The sequence below is a fragment of the Cygnus olor genome, chromosome 2, assembly GCF_009769625.2.
Source record: "Cygnus olor isolate bCygOlo1 chromosome 2, bCygOlo1.pri.v2, whole genome shotgun sequence".
Lineage (NCBI taxonomy): Eukaryota > Metazoa > Chordata > Aves > Anseriformes > Anatidae > Cygnus > Cygnus olor.
Genome location: NC_049170.1, coordinates 87,340,020 through 87,352,650, shown reverse-complemented (window position 1 = coordinate 87,352,650; position 12,631 = coordinate 87,340,020). Strand labels below are relative to the sequence as shown.

The window sequence follows — 12,631 nt, the reverse complement described above, 5'->3', positions numbered from 1 at the left end:
ATTAACAATAGGTAATAAGGGCTATATACACTGCATCATCAGCCTTTTTGTTTTTAAGCTGGGAGTTGCGTCTACCTGCAGACCTGTAATACAGCTGCATTTCTCATTGCATGGTCAGATGGCCTTGAAACAAGCCCCTTTGATCCACTGGAGTTGATGGGTTTGAAGTAATAACCAAGAGAGAGGATGCATAAGGACAGCCCTGTAGAAGTATTCAATCTTGAGCTTCCTTTCTTTTTTTAAAAAAAAAAAAAAAGAAATAATGTAACTTTTGTTTCCATAGACTTTTACCTTCACATATGACTTTTACCTACTACAAATGACTGAGCACAAAACAGGAAGGCTGTCAAATGTGGGTAAAAAGTAGTATGTATTGCACAACCAGTGGAAATACTTGAAGAAAATTGCTAGAATCCTACAAACTAGTTTTAATTAAAAGTGTTCAATATCTCAGCAAGCAGCTGATAATTAGCTTTATTATTGTAATTTAATATGCTAGACTTCACAATCTCTGTGAATGACTCTACTTTAGAACCATTTTAATTCTATTTTTAATTTCCGCCTCATCACACTGCTCAATGTAAATAATAACTACAAAGATGGGGGGTGGTCCTTTTCTGAAAACTAAAAACAGAGAGTCACAATTAGCACTTCAGTGTCCTTCCAATGCTGTTTTAAAAACACCCCCCAGGTCTTTTAAAAGATTGCATTAAAAATAAAAAAGGTTAAAACCAAGTGGATCATTTTTTCTCCCTTTATTCTTCTCCCTCTCCATTAATTCCATATTCAGAGTTTTCTATGAAGTCTAGGGAGATGTTTAGTTTATTCAATCACTTCTCCATTCCTGCCTAGTGTAAATTCTGGTTAACTACACAAACTGACAATACAATTATAAGCATACAGTCAAATTTCAATGGAGAGCTCCTGTCTGCAAAATGAAGGAAGCTCTGTAATTCAACACACGAGATTAAGAAAAGAACTCCGCTAACAGTACAGATTTGAAACATTTGTATGTCTGGCACATGTAAAATTAATTTTCATGTTAGTGAACAATTGTGAGGGTGTAAAAAAAGTTGTCTCGGAGATCCTACATAATTCTCAGTTCTTTGGGAATTCTTTGTACAAGCACTGACAAATGATAAAGAGTGTATCTTGTATGCATGTATGTGTTTTCCATATGTACTCCTTCTAACATTCTACTGTACTGACCCATATTTTTGTAACAATTTATAGTTAAAGGGGATTTTTAAAAGGTCTTTTAGTGACTGTGTGCAAATGGCTGGACTCGATATCCTTGCAAATATGAAAAAGGTTCTTCCTTCTAGTTTTTGAACTGTAACCAATCATTAAAATTAGTTGCACAATATGAGAAAAATATGAAGGTAATTTTCCTAATTAAGGCCACGTTTTATTAACTCATTAAACTCTGTCACCTTTTTGTTTGATTTTTAGTGAAGAAAAGAGAAATAAATTTGCCATGACAGGGAAAATGCACACATTTCCATCATACAAATAAACTGACTAAAAAAGGTGAGATGTGTAAATTGAGGCAGTCAATCTAAGAACACTGCACATTCTCCAGTGACCAAACAGAGCTCTTGGATATTCTTCCAGAGCTCTCACTTGAGAGAAAGCAAGTAGCAGATGCAAAACTGAACTTTTTGTATTTATGTATATATATATACGTACGGCTTAAAAGCAGAGGATGTCTTTAGCAATGCATATCTAAATATGCAACTGAGAAAAAAATAAAAGAGCCTCTTCATGTCTCGAATTGTTATTGCCAAGTATCCCCAACAATATATCAGTAGTCGATTTGTCCAAATTATAGGAGGTTTCAATAACTCTGCTTCACGATCTCAGAATTGCTTCCTAATTTCTCTCCAAACTGTTCAAGCTGTTACGGATTATTAAAGGACATTATCAGCCTGAATAAGCATATTAAAGATCTGTGTGATTTTTTTTTTCCCAAATAAACCTAAAAATAACTCCTAAAATTACTATAATTGAAATGAATTAGCAAGTTTCTCCACACTACATTTTTCAGTTAACTCATTTTGCTTTTGCAAATATTTTGGACCCAATCCACTACTGACAATTCCAGCTTTATATTGCAATTACTCCACTGTTCTCAGTGAGTTGACACAAGCAGAAAAATGAAGCAACGCAGCAGGGAATCAAACCTATCATACAGAACAAGTTTTTCTTTTACTGAGAAAGCTAGAGCAACTGGGATCAGAAGAAGAAATTTAAATCATTTGGATGTAATATATTTCAAAATAAGCTAAAGAAGTAGTAGACACACATATTAAAAAAAAAAAAAAAAAAAGACAATTCCAGTGTGAATGCTCTTCAAAACTGCAATCTGAATGGCCCTTTGAGGCATTTATACCAAAAGCACAAGTGTGCCATGCAGGTCCCAAACCTGCATTGTCCCATCCATGTGAATTTTCAGTGGTACAAATAAAGTTAAGAACATGCACGTATCTTTCCAGGACTAGGACCTACCTTTGCAGTCACCACACTGCTTTGGCAGTGACCTGCCCAGTGCAAAAAACCTGCAGCCTCTTCTTGTCCACGAGCTTAAAGCATCGAGGAAGGTGGGTCTTAAAGGAAAAGGGTGAGGCAAACGTTGTTGGGTTTTTAATAAAGATTCATCACAGCACAGCCTCTGGGGCTAACATAATGCTGTTTAAGTTTAGGGAGCAAACAAAACTCTTGCTGACTCCGAGCTGATGTTATGTTTATGTATAGATTACAGTCTTAGGGACAACGCACCGTGGCTGACCTTGGAAGCAGGGAGTTTCCCAGCTGAAGTCAGTTTTGCTGGATAGCCACTAGGGAGGTGCAACTTGTGCAGCCTCCTTGGATGAGTGGAAGGTACTTAAAGTAGCCTCCTGTTTAAAAACTAACATAAAAACGAGAAGTCCAAGGCTGCCTGTCTTGCTTCAGATGTAATTCAAACTTTTCTCTAAATGCTGTAGCTCTCCAACTTGAAAATAGATAAAAATATATATATAAATCTTCGGATTAAAGAAAAAATGCCGGTGAGGAGTAAATTTTTCCTCTTTTGACTCCTGCGTTGTGTGGCAGGCATTAAAAAAAATAAAAATCCCAAAGAATCATATTCCCAGAAAAACAGACAAGAGTCCTCACCTCACACTGTTCAACTGATACAATAGATTCCTGGTATTCTTCCGAATGTATCTAGCAAACGCATTTAATCATCTGATGTTTTTCCAGCAGTGCAACCTCCTCCACTCCCCCTTCTTTTTTCATTCTGTGAAGAAAATGTTCCCAAACCTTTCGTCTGGGTGATCTTATACTTCCTAGAAAAGTGGGGTTTGTCGATTTGAAAGGGGAATTCCACGGGAGTCCATTACAATGTCGGCAACATATCCCTCCCTACGCGCATAAAGATGACAACTTTTTCTAAAGACCCCATTGTTGCTACACTGCATTTTACTACTTTATTATGTTTTCTTTGGTCTAATTCTATTACTTTTAATAATACTAGAACATAATGACTGGTCAAAATGTAATCAAGTACATATGTGAATCTTGACTGTAAAACAATAAAATTCACTGTGGACCCAGCTCTTTTTACACATAAAACATATAAATAAAATCCCACAAGTCCTCGGTGGAAGTTTTTCCTGACGAGGAGCCACACAATTAGGCTGTGATCCATGACTTTTGATATCCTCTGGACTTTAAGAAAAAAAAAAGCTGCCAAAAATGATCTGCCAGATCTAGCATACAATTCATTATGCCCTTCCTCATTTTCTGTTGCTTAAATACAAACTGGACACATTTCCTTGTTTTCTGTAAGATTGCACTGTTAGTGTGAGAAGTACCTAAGCTCAAATAAAATGTCTGGAATTTTTTTTGGCTTTGTTTTGCAGTTATCTAATTTTAACTATGAGAAACAAGTTTTGCATTGTTGTAAAACTCTGTGGATTGATTCTGCACTTACATTTCTGCATAGCTATGCGGTGGAAGTGGCAAGCAAACCAGATTTTCAGTATTAACCTCCACAAGGGAAAGAAAAACTGCTACGGTAACATAGGGATGGAGACTATCACCTTTTTATTGCACGCTGTGTGTAACACAAATGACAAAGGCGTCATTCGTGCTTGCATAATGGGACATGCCACCAGACTATTCCCAGAGCGAGCATGGGCAGCCAGGAGCCCAGGTGGGAAGTCACAGGTGTACGACCGGCTTCTCTCCGCTGCCCCCCCTGCGCGTGTGACCTACAAAAACCCGTAAGCTCATGATGCTCACGGGGACTTGGGCAGCCAGCCTGAGTGTCCTTGGCCCGGACAAACAATGTGTATAGGAGCAATGCCTAAGCTCCTCCAAGTTATCGTGGGCACAAAGGGCAAGGAGATAAGCCAGCCCCGTGCCCTGTCTTCCCATCACTGTGTTGGGTCAGAGAGATCTATGATCACTCGTTCCTCACTGGGGTTCACAGGTCTTTCTGGGCTGAGTTAGGACAGTAACAAAATCCCACATTATGCCTCTGCCTGCCTGCTACTTCCCCTGGAAGTCATACCCAGGAGGTGGGTGACTCTCGCAGATAAACAGAGAGCATGCAGCTTTGAAACCCTGGCTCCTGAGGATGACCAGCACTGGGCTGTGACCGACCTCTATATGGATCGCTCGGATATTCTCAGTGGATAAGCCTGCTTTCTCCTGGCTTTTCATCTTAAATTCGCCTCCTCTTAAGGCACATCATTTCTATTTCTTATTGTTTTTAGACTTGTAGTATATCGAGTTCTGGGTTTAGGTTAATGTACTCACCCTCTCTCCCCGCCCCCCCCCCCCGAACATATGGATAGTCACCAATTTTAATATTTGTGAGAAAATCTTTAGGGCTGGAAGCAAGTCTGGGATAATAGAAACATGAACTAAGGAAAGTGCAGAGCGCTGCAGTATTTTGGACGCTTCCCCATGCAGTTCTGCTAAGGACAGCTATCATTTTAAGAGTACTTGCACATGGTCTACGCTTGGTTTCTCATGTCCACATGCAGCAGTTTCAAAGGCTTTGATACAGCAGTAAGGCAAAAAGCCCATCATACTGCAGTTTGGAAGAGCTTTGTTCATAATTGAGGTGTCCTTTGGGGTGGGTGGGCAGGGAGGAAAGGAGCAAGTGGGGATATATTGCAGTCTCAGCAGTATAGTTCCACTCAGTTTTAAAACAAACATTTATGAGTTAAAAATCAAAGGAAAGCATGTCAATATTAAAAAGAGGCTTCTACATGAGAGAGGTGACACCTTTTGGAAAAGGCACATAGGATGAACTACTGTTTGCTACTGTTATATTAACCCATGAAGAGGAATATTGGACCTTTGCATGGTAACTTATATCTATTTTCACTTTTTTTGTCTTAAATTTTCTCTCATTAGAGAATAGAAGAAGGGTAAGAATAAATAAAATTAGTAACGGGTAAAACTGTGATCTGTGAAATTCAGAAGCAACTACCCTTTCATATAAGCAAGCCACTACATCCTCAAATTTCTCAATTTCAGGAAAACTCCCAGCCCCTTAAACTATGCAATTCAACAGCAAGGCAAGAGCAGCACAGCAAGCTGGTCACAACATCCACCTGTAGAGGTGATTCAGATAAAGTCTTTCAAAGTATTTGGAAGGATTCTCACTGCAATATATTAACAGTTTTCACTACATTTCAATGATCATTTATAATGTTTAAAAGACAGACATACTATTTGGTACACCCTTGTTCATGCAAGTAACTACTGACGTGAGCAGTCAACTGAAAGCTAGCAGAGTGCGTCTTTTAAAGGATTTGACCCTTACAATGCACTGCAGCCTTTAATTTTAAAACTGGATTATTAAAGTCTAGCAAATGGGTTGTAAAGGTGAAGGCATGAATTATAATCAGGATTAGATACCTTTTTGTTTTGAACTGCTGGACAATAAATGCATATGCGCACAACCTCTGTGGCGTCTACTTATTGAAAAGAAAACTATCTGGTCAGGAAGGTCTCTCCTTCTAACTACTTATCCTTGCACAAAATCCTGTGAAAATGCTATTTGTGCTTCTATGTGTAAGAAGACCTAATGTAAGGAAGAGAAAAAAAAGAAAAGAAAGAAAAGAAAAGAAAAGAAAAGAAAAGAAAAGAAAAGAAAAGAAAAGAAAAGAAAAGAAAAGAAAAGAAAAGAAAAGAAAAGAAAAGAAAAGAAAAGAAAAGAAAAGAGAGAAAAAGAAAAAGAAAAAGAAAAAGAAAAAAAAGAAAAAGAAAAAGAAAAAAAGAGAAAAAGAAAAAGAAAAAGAAAAAGAAAAAGAAAAAGAAAAAGAAAAAGAAAAAGAAAAAGAAAAAGAAAAAGAAAAAGAAAAAGAAAAAGAAAAAAAAAGAAAAAAAAGAGAAAAAGAAGAAAAAGAAAAAGAGAAAGAGAAAGAGAAAGAGAAAAAGAAAAAAAAAGAAAGAAAAAGAAAAAGAAAAAGAAAAAGAAAAAGAAAAAGAAAAAGAAAAAGAAAAAGAAAAAGAAAAAGAAAAAGAAAAAGAAAAAGAAAAAGAAAAAGAAAAAGAAAAAGAAAAAAGAAAAAGGAAAACCAACACTACCGTCCTTTACAGTCATTCACAGACTTGAAGCTAGTGGCCATGCTAGTCCAGGAACTGTTGCATTCCACAAAACATCACTTTCCTGAGAACATTTGCAAACCTAAGGCACAAATGTTTCCCGACACAGTACTCTCGCCATCCCAACATGTAAGAACCGTGGGCGCAGAGCGTCTGGCAGCGCTACCCTACCTTCTGGACCGCGGCAGGAAAGTAGTCCAAGAAGCAGTCCGTCTCTTGAGGCGCAAAATTAAAAGTTTCCTCGGCAGCAAGTGCCGCGGCGGACAGGGCTCGCACACCGGGTGCCTGCGCGCATCTTCTCCAGCAGCGCCGGCAGAGCGGGGCAGCCGCTGGAAGGTGGGGGGGGGTGGGAGGGGGGGTGGGGGGGGGACCCCGCGGCGGAGCCCCTCGGCTGGGTGACAAGGGACAAAACTTGTGGCAGTCAGCGGCTCCCCCGGCAGCTGCGCTTCCCTGAAACGCCCCGCTAATTTGGCAGGTCCCCGGGATGAGGCTGCCGGAGCAGAGCCACGGGGGCTGAAAGGCGGGGAGAAGGGAGAGGATGGGGAGATGATGGGAGATAATGGGAGATGGAGATGGGGAGATGATGGGAGATGGAGAGATGGTGGGAGATGATGGGAGATGATGGGAGATGATGGGAACAGGGGCACCTCCGCTCGGCTCCGTGAAGGCAGCGCTCCCGGAGCCAGCGCCTCCGCTCCCCGACGGCGTTTTAAACCAAAAAAAAAAAAAAAAAAAAAAAGCCGGGATGGGGGAGGCAAGGAAGGAAAGCGGAGGGAGGGAGGGAGGACAGACGGACGGACGGACGGACCTGCCTACCGCTGGGCCCCAGCCTCCACCCCCCATCCTTCACCCTCCCACCAACTTCTCCCCGGCACCTTTGGGGTCCCCGCTCCCCCCGGCCGGGTCGGGGCTGCGGGAGGCAGCGGGGAGTGACTCCGGCGCCGGATCCGAAGTAACTCACCGAAAAGCGGTGCGAGAGCCGGGCGCCACGATGCAGACCCTGCAGGGCGCTCGGGGGGCACGGCGAGCCCGGGGGAAGCGGCTCACATGCTCGGAGGCTGAGCGCAGCTAGCGGCCGTGCAGGATCGGGCCCTCGTTTTGGCCGTGCCTCAGTTCCTCATCTGCGAGAAGAGGACAATAATACTTCCTTTCTCACATCCTATCCTCATCTGCGCTCTCATGGTACAGAACCCATCAGCGTGTGGGTAACTACGCGTGTGAGTAACCTGGGTGACTTGCAAGGGACAGGTCGGAGATGCAAAGTGAGGCAGCGTGTAAGCATCTGAAAGATGAGGGTCCTGTAATGTAAGCTTTTCCGAACAGCTCCCTTACTAAAATTTTATACTGTGTGACAAAATAAGGTCTCCAACGCAAAGCCGGGCTGCTTTCAGGACAGCAGCGGCAGGGCTGCACCTGGGGGTTTACCGCAAGCACTCCTTTCCCCTAGGAAGCTCTGCAGACACCACTGCTGTGTGTGCACGGCGCGGGTGATACCTGGGTGTACTCCAGGAGAGCCAGGTATGCTCGGGTGCTTCTGAGTTTTATAAGCAGTGGTTTTCCTCAGTGCATCTTGGCCAAAACGCAGAGCCCTCCTTTTGTCACCGCTCGTGAGCACACCTTACGGGTCTCACCGGGTCTAAACCCAGAGCCAAATTTTCCTCTTATTTATTCCAGAAGACCCTCACATGTTTCAGCAGGTTTGCATATAGGGAAACAGGCATTTAAAAGGAAGAAAGAAAGAAACATACAAATTCAGGAAAAGGTGCCACCATGCCCTAAGCAGTTAGTACCTTTCTCCAGGAAATCCAGGGGGCTCTGCCTCAGCGAGATTGGGGAACACGGGCAGGGAGAACTTGGCTGACCGCCCTCTTGGAAAGTGGAAGCTGGTTAACTCAAGGACGCGGCAGCTTTCCCCAGATGCACGTGTCCTGCCCGGATATTCTGAAGTGGAAGGGCTGACATCTCGCAGGAGAGCCGTGCTTTCAGAAGCTGTTTGAGGCTTTTCTGCCTTCCAGCTCCCACAGAGCCCGCAGGTCAGCGGTTCTGAGCCTGCCCCAGCCGATGGGGGGAAGCTGATTCGGCACGCAACTCTTAAAGGCAGATTTCACACTACACAAGCCACAATTTCTCGTTAAGCATTTGATAAGAGTATTTAAGGTCAGAATCAAGTTGCTGGACACAGGCGAGCTGATCCTGCTGAAGTTATATCTTGCGAGATGTCTAGCATCTTCCGCACGTCGCTGCACTGAGGTTTGTTATCGGCTCATAGGAGCCCTCGGGACTCGGAAGATCTTGTGAGGATCCCTTTATGGCTGAAGCCCATGGGAGTTAACAGCTGCTGGCAGGCTCCTTGCCGGGACAGCAGCAGTGGATGCCTGAGGAGAACCACAAAGTCCCAGTGATGCCAGTTCAAGCAGGTCTGCTACACTGTACGTGCAGACATATACTCAGACCCTTGCCTTAGGAGCCAGTCATCTTTCCTGCGGTCCTTTTTCCTGCAGTATTTCCACTGACATCACTGGGAATTTTGTATGAGCCAAAGCGGGTTGCAAAGGATATAAGGTAGGGCAATGCACAGGGAAAAGGACAACTGGCCTTACAGTCATCTGTGTTACCAGCTAAAACTTCTCAGACCAAACCTACTACAGGTATTTTCCCATTGCTATCAGTTCTATTGTGGGAAGCATCTAACATGGTTGTACAGTCAAAGCTTTTCTTCAGATTCTTTCCTAATTACAAACAGTAATTTTTATTGCAGGAGGTACAATGTTTCTATTGAAGTGTATTACCGTTCTCCATCCATTGCTTTCTTATAGCAGTCTTACCAAACAGTCCTCAAAATGGACAGTGTGTTGCATTCATGCTTCTTCAGTCCATTGTCAGGCCAGTGACGAGGAGGAGGAAGCAGAAAAATAAACCAGAGAAGTGTTATAAACGGAGAATCAGCAGAGAGGCTTTATGCACAGATCATTCACATTCTTTACAACAACTGGAATGCAGCGGACAGGTGCTCCTGCTCCTGTTGCTGCTCCACTGCAAGATTTATGTTCCAGCCCTAATTTTTCAGAGGATGGCCTGGGGACAATGTCCATGGGATTTGCTTGCAGGATTGTAAACTTGTTGTGTGAGTAGTTCTCGTTCAGTTCAGAAAACAGAAATTCTGGTCAATATGAGGATGGTGAAGGTTTATCACCTGAAAGGTGCTAAATTTCCAGAGGCACAAATGGGTAATGGATGGTGTTTTTTACAGTCAGAAATCTCCCCCAAACAATGAATTCTACCGTAACACTAAGTGTGACCAGCTTTGTTCCACAATCTTTACTGTACTTAGTGCCCAGAGGCTCTAGTTAATAGATGTCACTGTTTCCATTCCGCATAATGTCTAACATTTCATGGATCTTCCTTTGTTTATAGATTTTTGATCCATTATACCACAGTCTCATATTTTTTGAGTTCAGCAAAGTACTCCTTCACCTTTTAGCAAAGCTGTAATGCTTTTACCTCACTAGCATCTCAAAGGTCCACGATTTCCTCTCCTTACACACCATGGGAAATACCACCTCTGCTACTAACACGTAAATACGAAGTGTCAGAACCAAAGTCTTCTTCCTTTTGCATTAATTTGATTGTGTAATTTTCCTCCTTGCATTGCTGTGCTGATTCCTCACTGTATTGCTTACTCACCTTGCTCTAAGTCACCTTATATTGGATTCTACCTGTCCTTTTCTTGATCTGTCCCATCATTCTGGTTTTATTATGTACATATAGGCATTTCGGGCAATTGCCTCTAGGCTTTTTTCCACAAAACCTTTTCTTCACTGACTTCCTAAACTCAGCTACAAGTCCCAGTCTCTGTGTTTTCCACTGACTTCTACCGTAACAATTTTTTTGAATCATCTGTCTACAATTAGAAAGCCCCCCTACTGTTGTACCTGGGCTTCTCTTTCAATTCGTTCTCTTCAAGCTTCTCATCTAGAGGACAGAGGAACTCTTAGTGCCTTATGGACACTACCACAAACACAGAATAAATAATTGTTGCAATAACGCAAGGGAAATGTGGATGACAGTTGATCAGATAGGTGAGATTTTAATCTGCATGAATTAGAAGGTGAAAAGAGAGAAAAATTAACACTTTGTCATCACTGGCCTTGTTAAATTCTTTCCATTTTAAGAATATGATATGCTAATAAATGAGTTTTTCCATTTTAAAAAAGGTTGAAGAACATGTTACAGCAAGGGAATGTACCAGGCTGAATATGGCTGCACACATATTCTGGCGTCAAGGACAGCTACATGTTGTATGACTGCTGAGTGAATGAATGAAGTGGAACCATGAAGTTGAATGATGTTTGCTGTTCAGCAGAAAGTCTCATGTTTACATACATTTACGATTGTACTGGAATTAAATGCTTTATGTGTGTACACATGCACACACACATAGAACACTTGAGAGGGAGCATACACAGGACATCATGGCCCCACACATTGTATCACACCACTGGTTGAAAGGCTTTCTCTCTAAAACTTGCTGCTTGTAGTCACATCTGGACCACAGTTAACACAGACCCAGTACCTCTCTGCAAACTCCCACTAGCATCCAGCCTGTTTTCTTCTCATTTTACAGGCCGAACTCTGGCATTTCCACGCAGAACAGCCTGGGCAAGTTGAACAGCCCGTCTCTGGAACAAGTGGCCAGTGGGCCTGTCTATGGTGGAGACAGGAGCCAGACACAGCACCACTCCATTTCATCAGACAGGCACTCAGGAATTACTGCTGGCTACGTCCAGGTAGTACCCAGAGGCACTGGTTAACAGGTGTCACTTTCCTACATTCTGTTCCAAGGAATTTGCTGTCTTCTCAGGCAATGTGAACTACCTAGCCTATCTAGCAAAATGGGACATCCTCACTTACAGTCACCCTCGATTACAGTCCTACCAGTCCTGCCAGGGACTTGCTTACAGCTCTAATACCCGTGTGCTGGGGCAAGAGAGGAGGACTTGATTTACTTATACAGTAAGAAAGTGCTGACTCCAGAAGTAGAAGCAGTCGGCAATACTGTTTCCAACAGCAATCTCAGCTAGGATACAAGTGAAGAGTTGCCCAAACCACTCTTACTGCTTCAAAATTACTCCGCATATAAAGCCATGGCATGTAGGGTTTAATCTAATGTAACTGAAACCAAAATTCTGACTCTCTGTTCTGAAATGCCCCCTATGGCCTATGGAGAAAAAAAAAAAAAAAGTTTTCCCGCTTCAGCTATTTTTAATGATAGATCAAGTTTATACTTCTTTTCTGTAGTTCATTTTACATAGAATACACAAATAATTCTACTTACAGTTTCACCTGGAGACAGCTACTGAACCTGAGTAGTTGCCAGGGTTAAAAGTGAGATTTCCAAGGTTAAAAGTGAGAACAGAAATGCCTTAGAACAGGACTGCAATCATTTCTGTACTAATACGTATCAGCTCTGTTTCCAGAAGTCTCTGACCCGACATGAAGGAAAACATGCCCCGTCCAGTGCAGAGCGACAAAGATGATTAAAAGCTGGAGAATCTTTCACACGAGGAGAAGCTGGGAGCGCTGGGGCTGTTCAGCCTGGAGCAGAGGAGGCTCAGGGGGAAACTCATCAGTAAGTGCAAATACCTGAAGGGAGGGCGCAAAGGAGGCAGAGCCAGGCTCTCCTCAGTGGTGCTCACTGACAGGACAAGAAGCAATGGGCACAGAAAATTTGGCCTAAACGCAAGACAATATATTTATTCATTTTTATTTTTTTACTGTGAAGATGGTCAAACACTGGAACAGGTTTACCAGAGAGGTTGTGGAGTCTCCATCCGCAGAGATATACAAAACCCAGCTGTACATGATCCAGGGCAACCTGCTCTAGCTGAACAGGGGTGGTCAGACTAGATGATCTCAAGAGCTTCAATGATTCTGTGGTTACAAAAGGGCAATCACCTGCTTTCCAGAGATCACTAAGACTATGTATAAATTTAAGAAAAGAAATGACTTATCATGTTAGTTC

General features: G+C 42.5%; 1 protein-coding gene across 20 annotated transcripts in view; it reads right to left on the bottom strand.

The window, feature by feature from the left end:
• The window catches only part of IKZF1 (IKAROS family zinc finger 1), a 74,254-nt gene extending 65,587 nt beyond the window's left edge, over positions 1-8,667 (bottom strand). For 3 of the 20 annotated variants that reach the window (XM_040548504.1, XM_040548490.1, XM_040548499.1), the window contains exon 1: positions 8,400-8,646. The gene's annotated coding sequence lies outside the window, so the exon portion shown is untranslated. Of the gene's footprint in view, positions 1-2,508; positions 2,933-6,780; positions 7,878-8,399 lie in introns of those variants that run through there. The other 17 variants (XM_040548496.1, XM_040548492.1, XM_040548507.1 and 14 more) reach the window with 17 other exon arrangements.
• Positions 8,668-12,631: the final 3,964 nt, after the last annotated feature.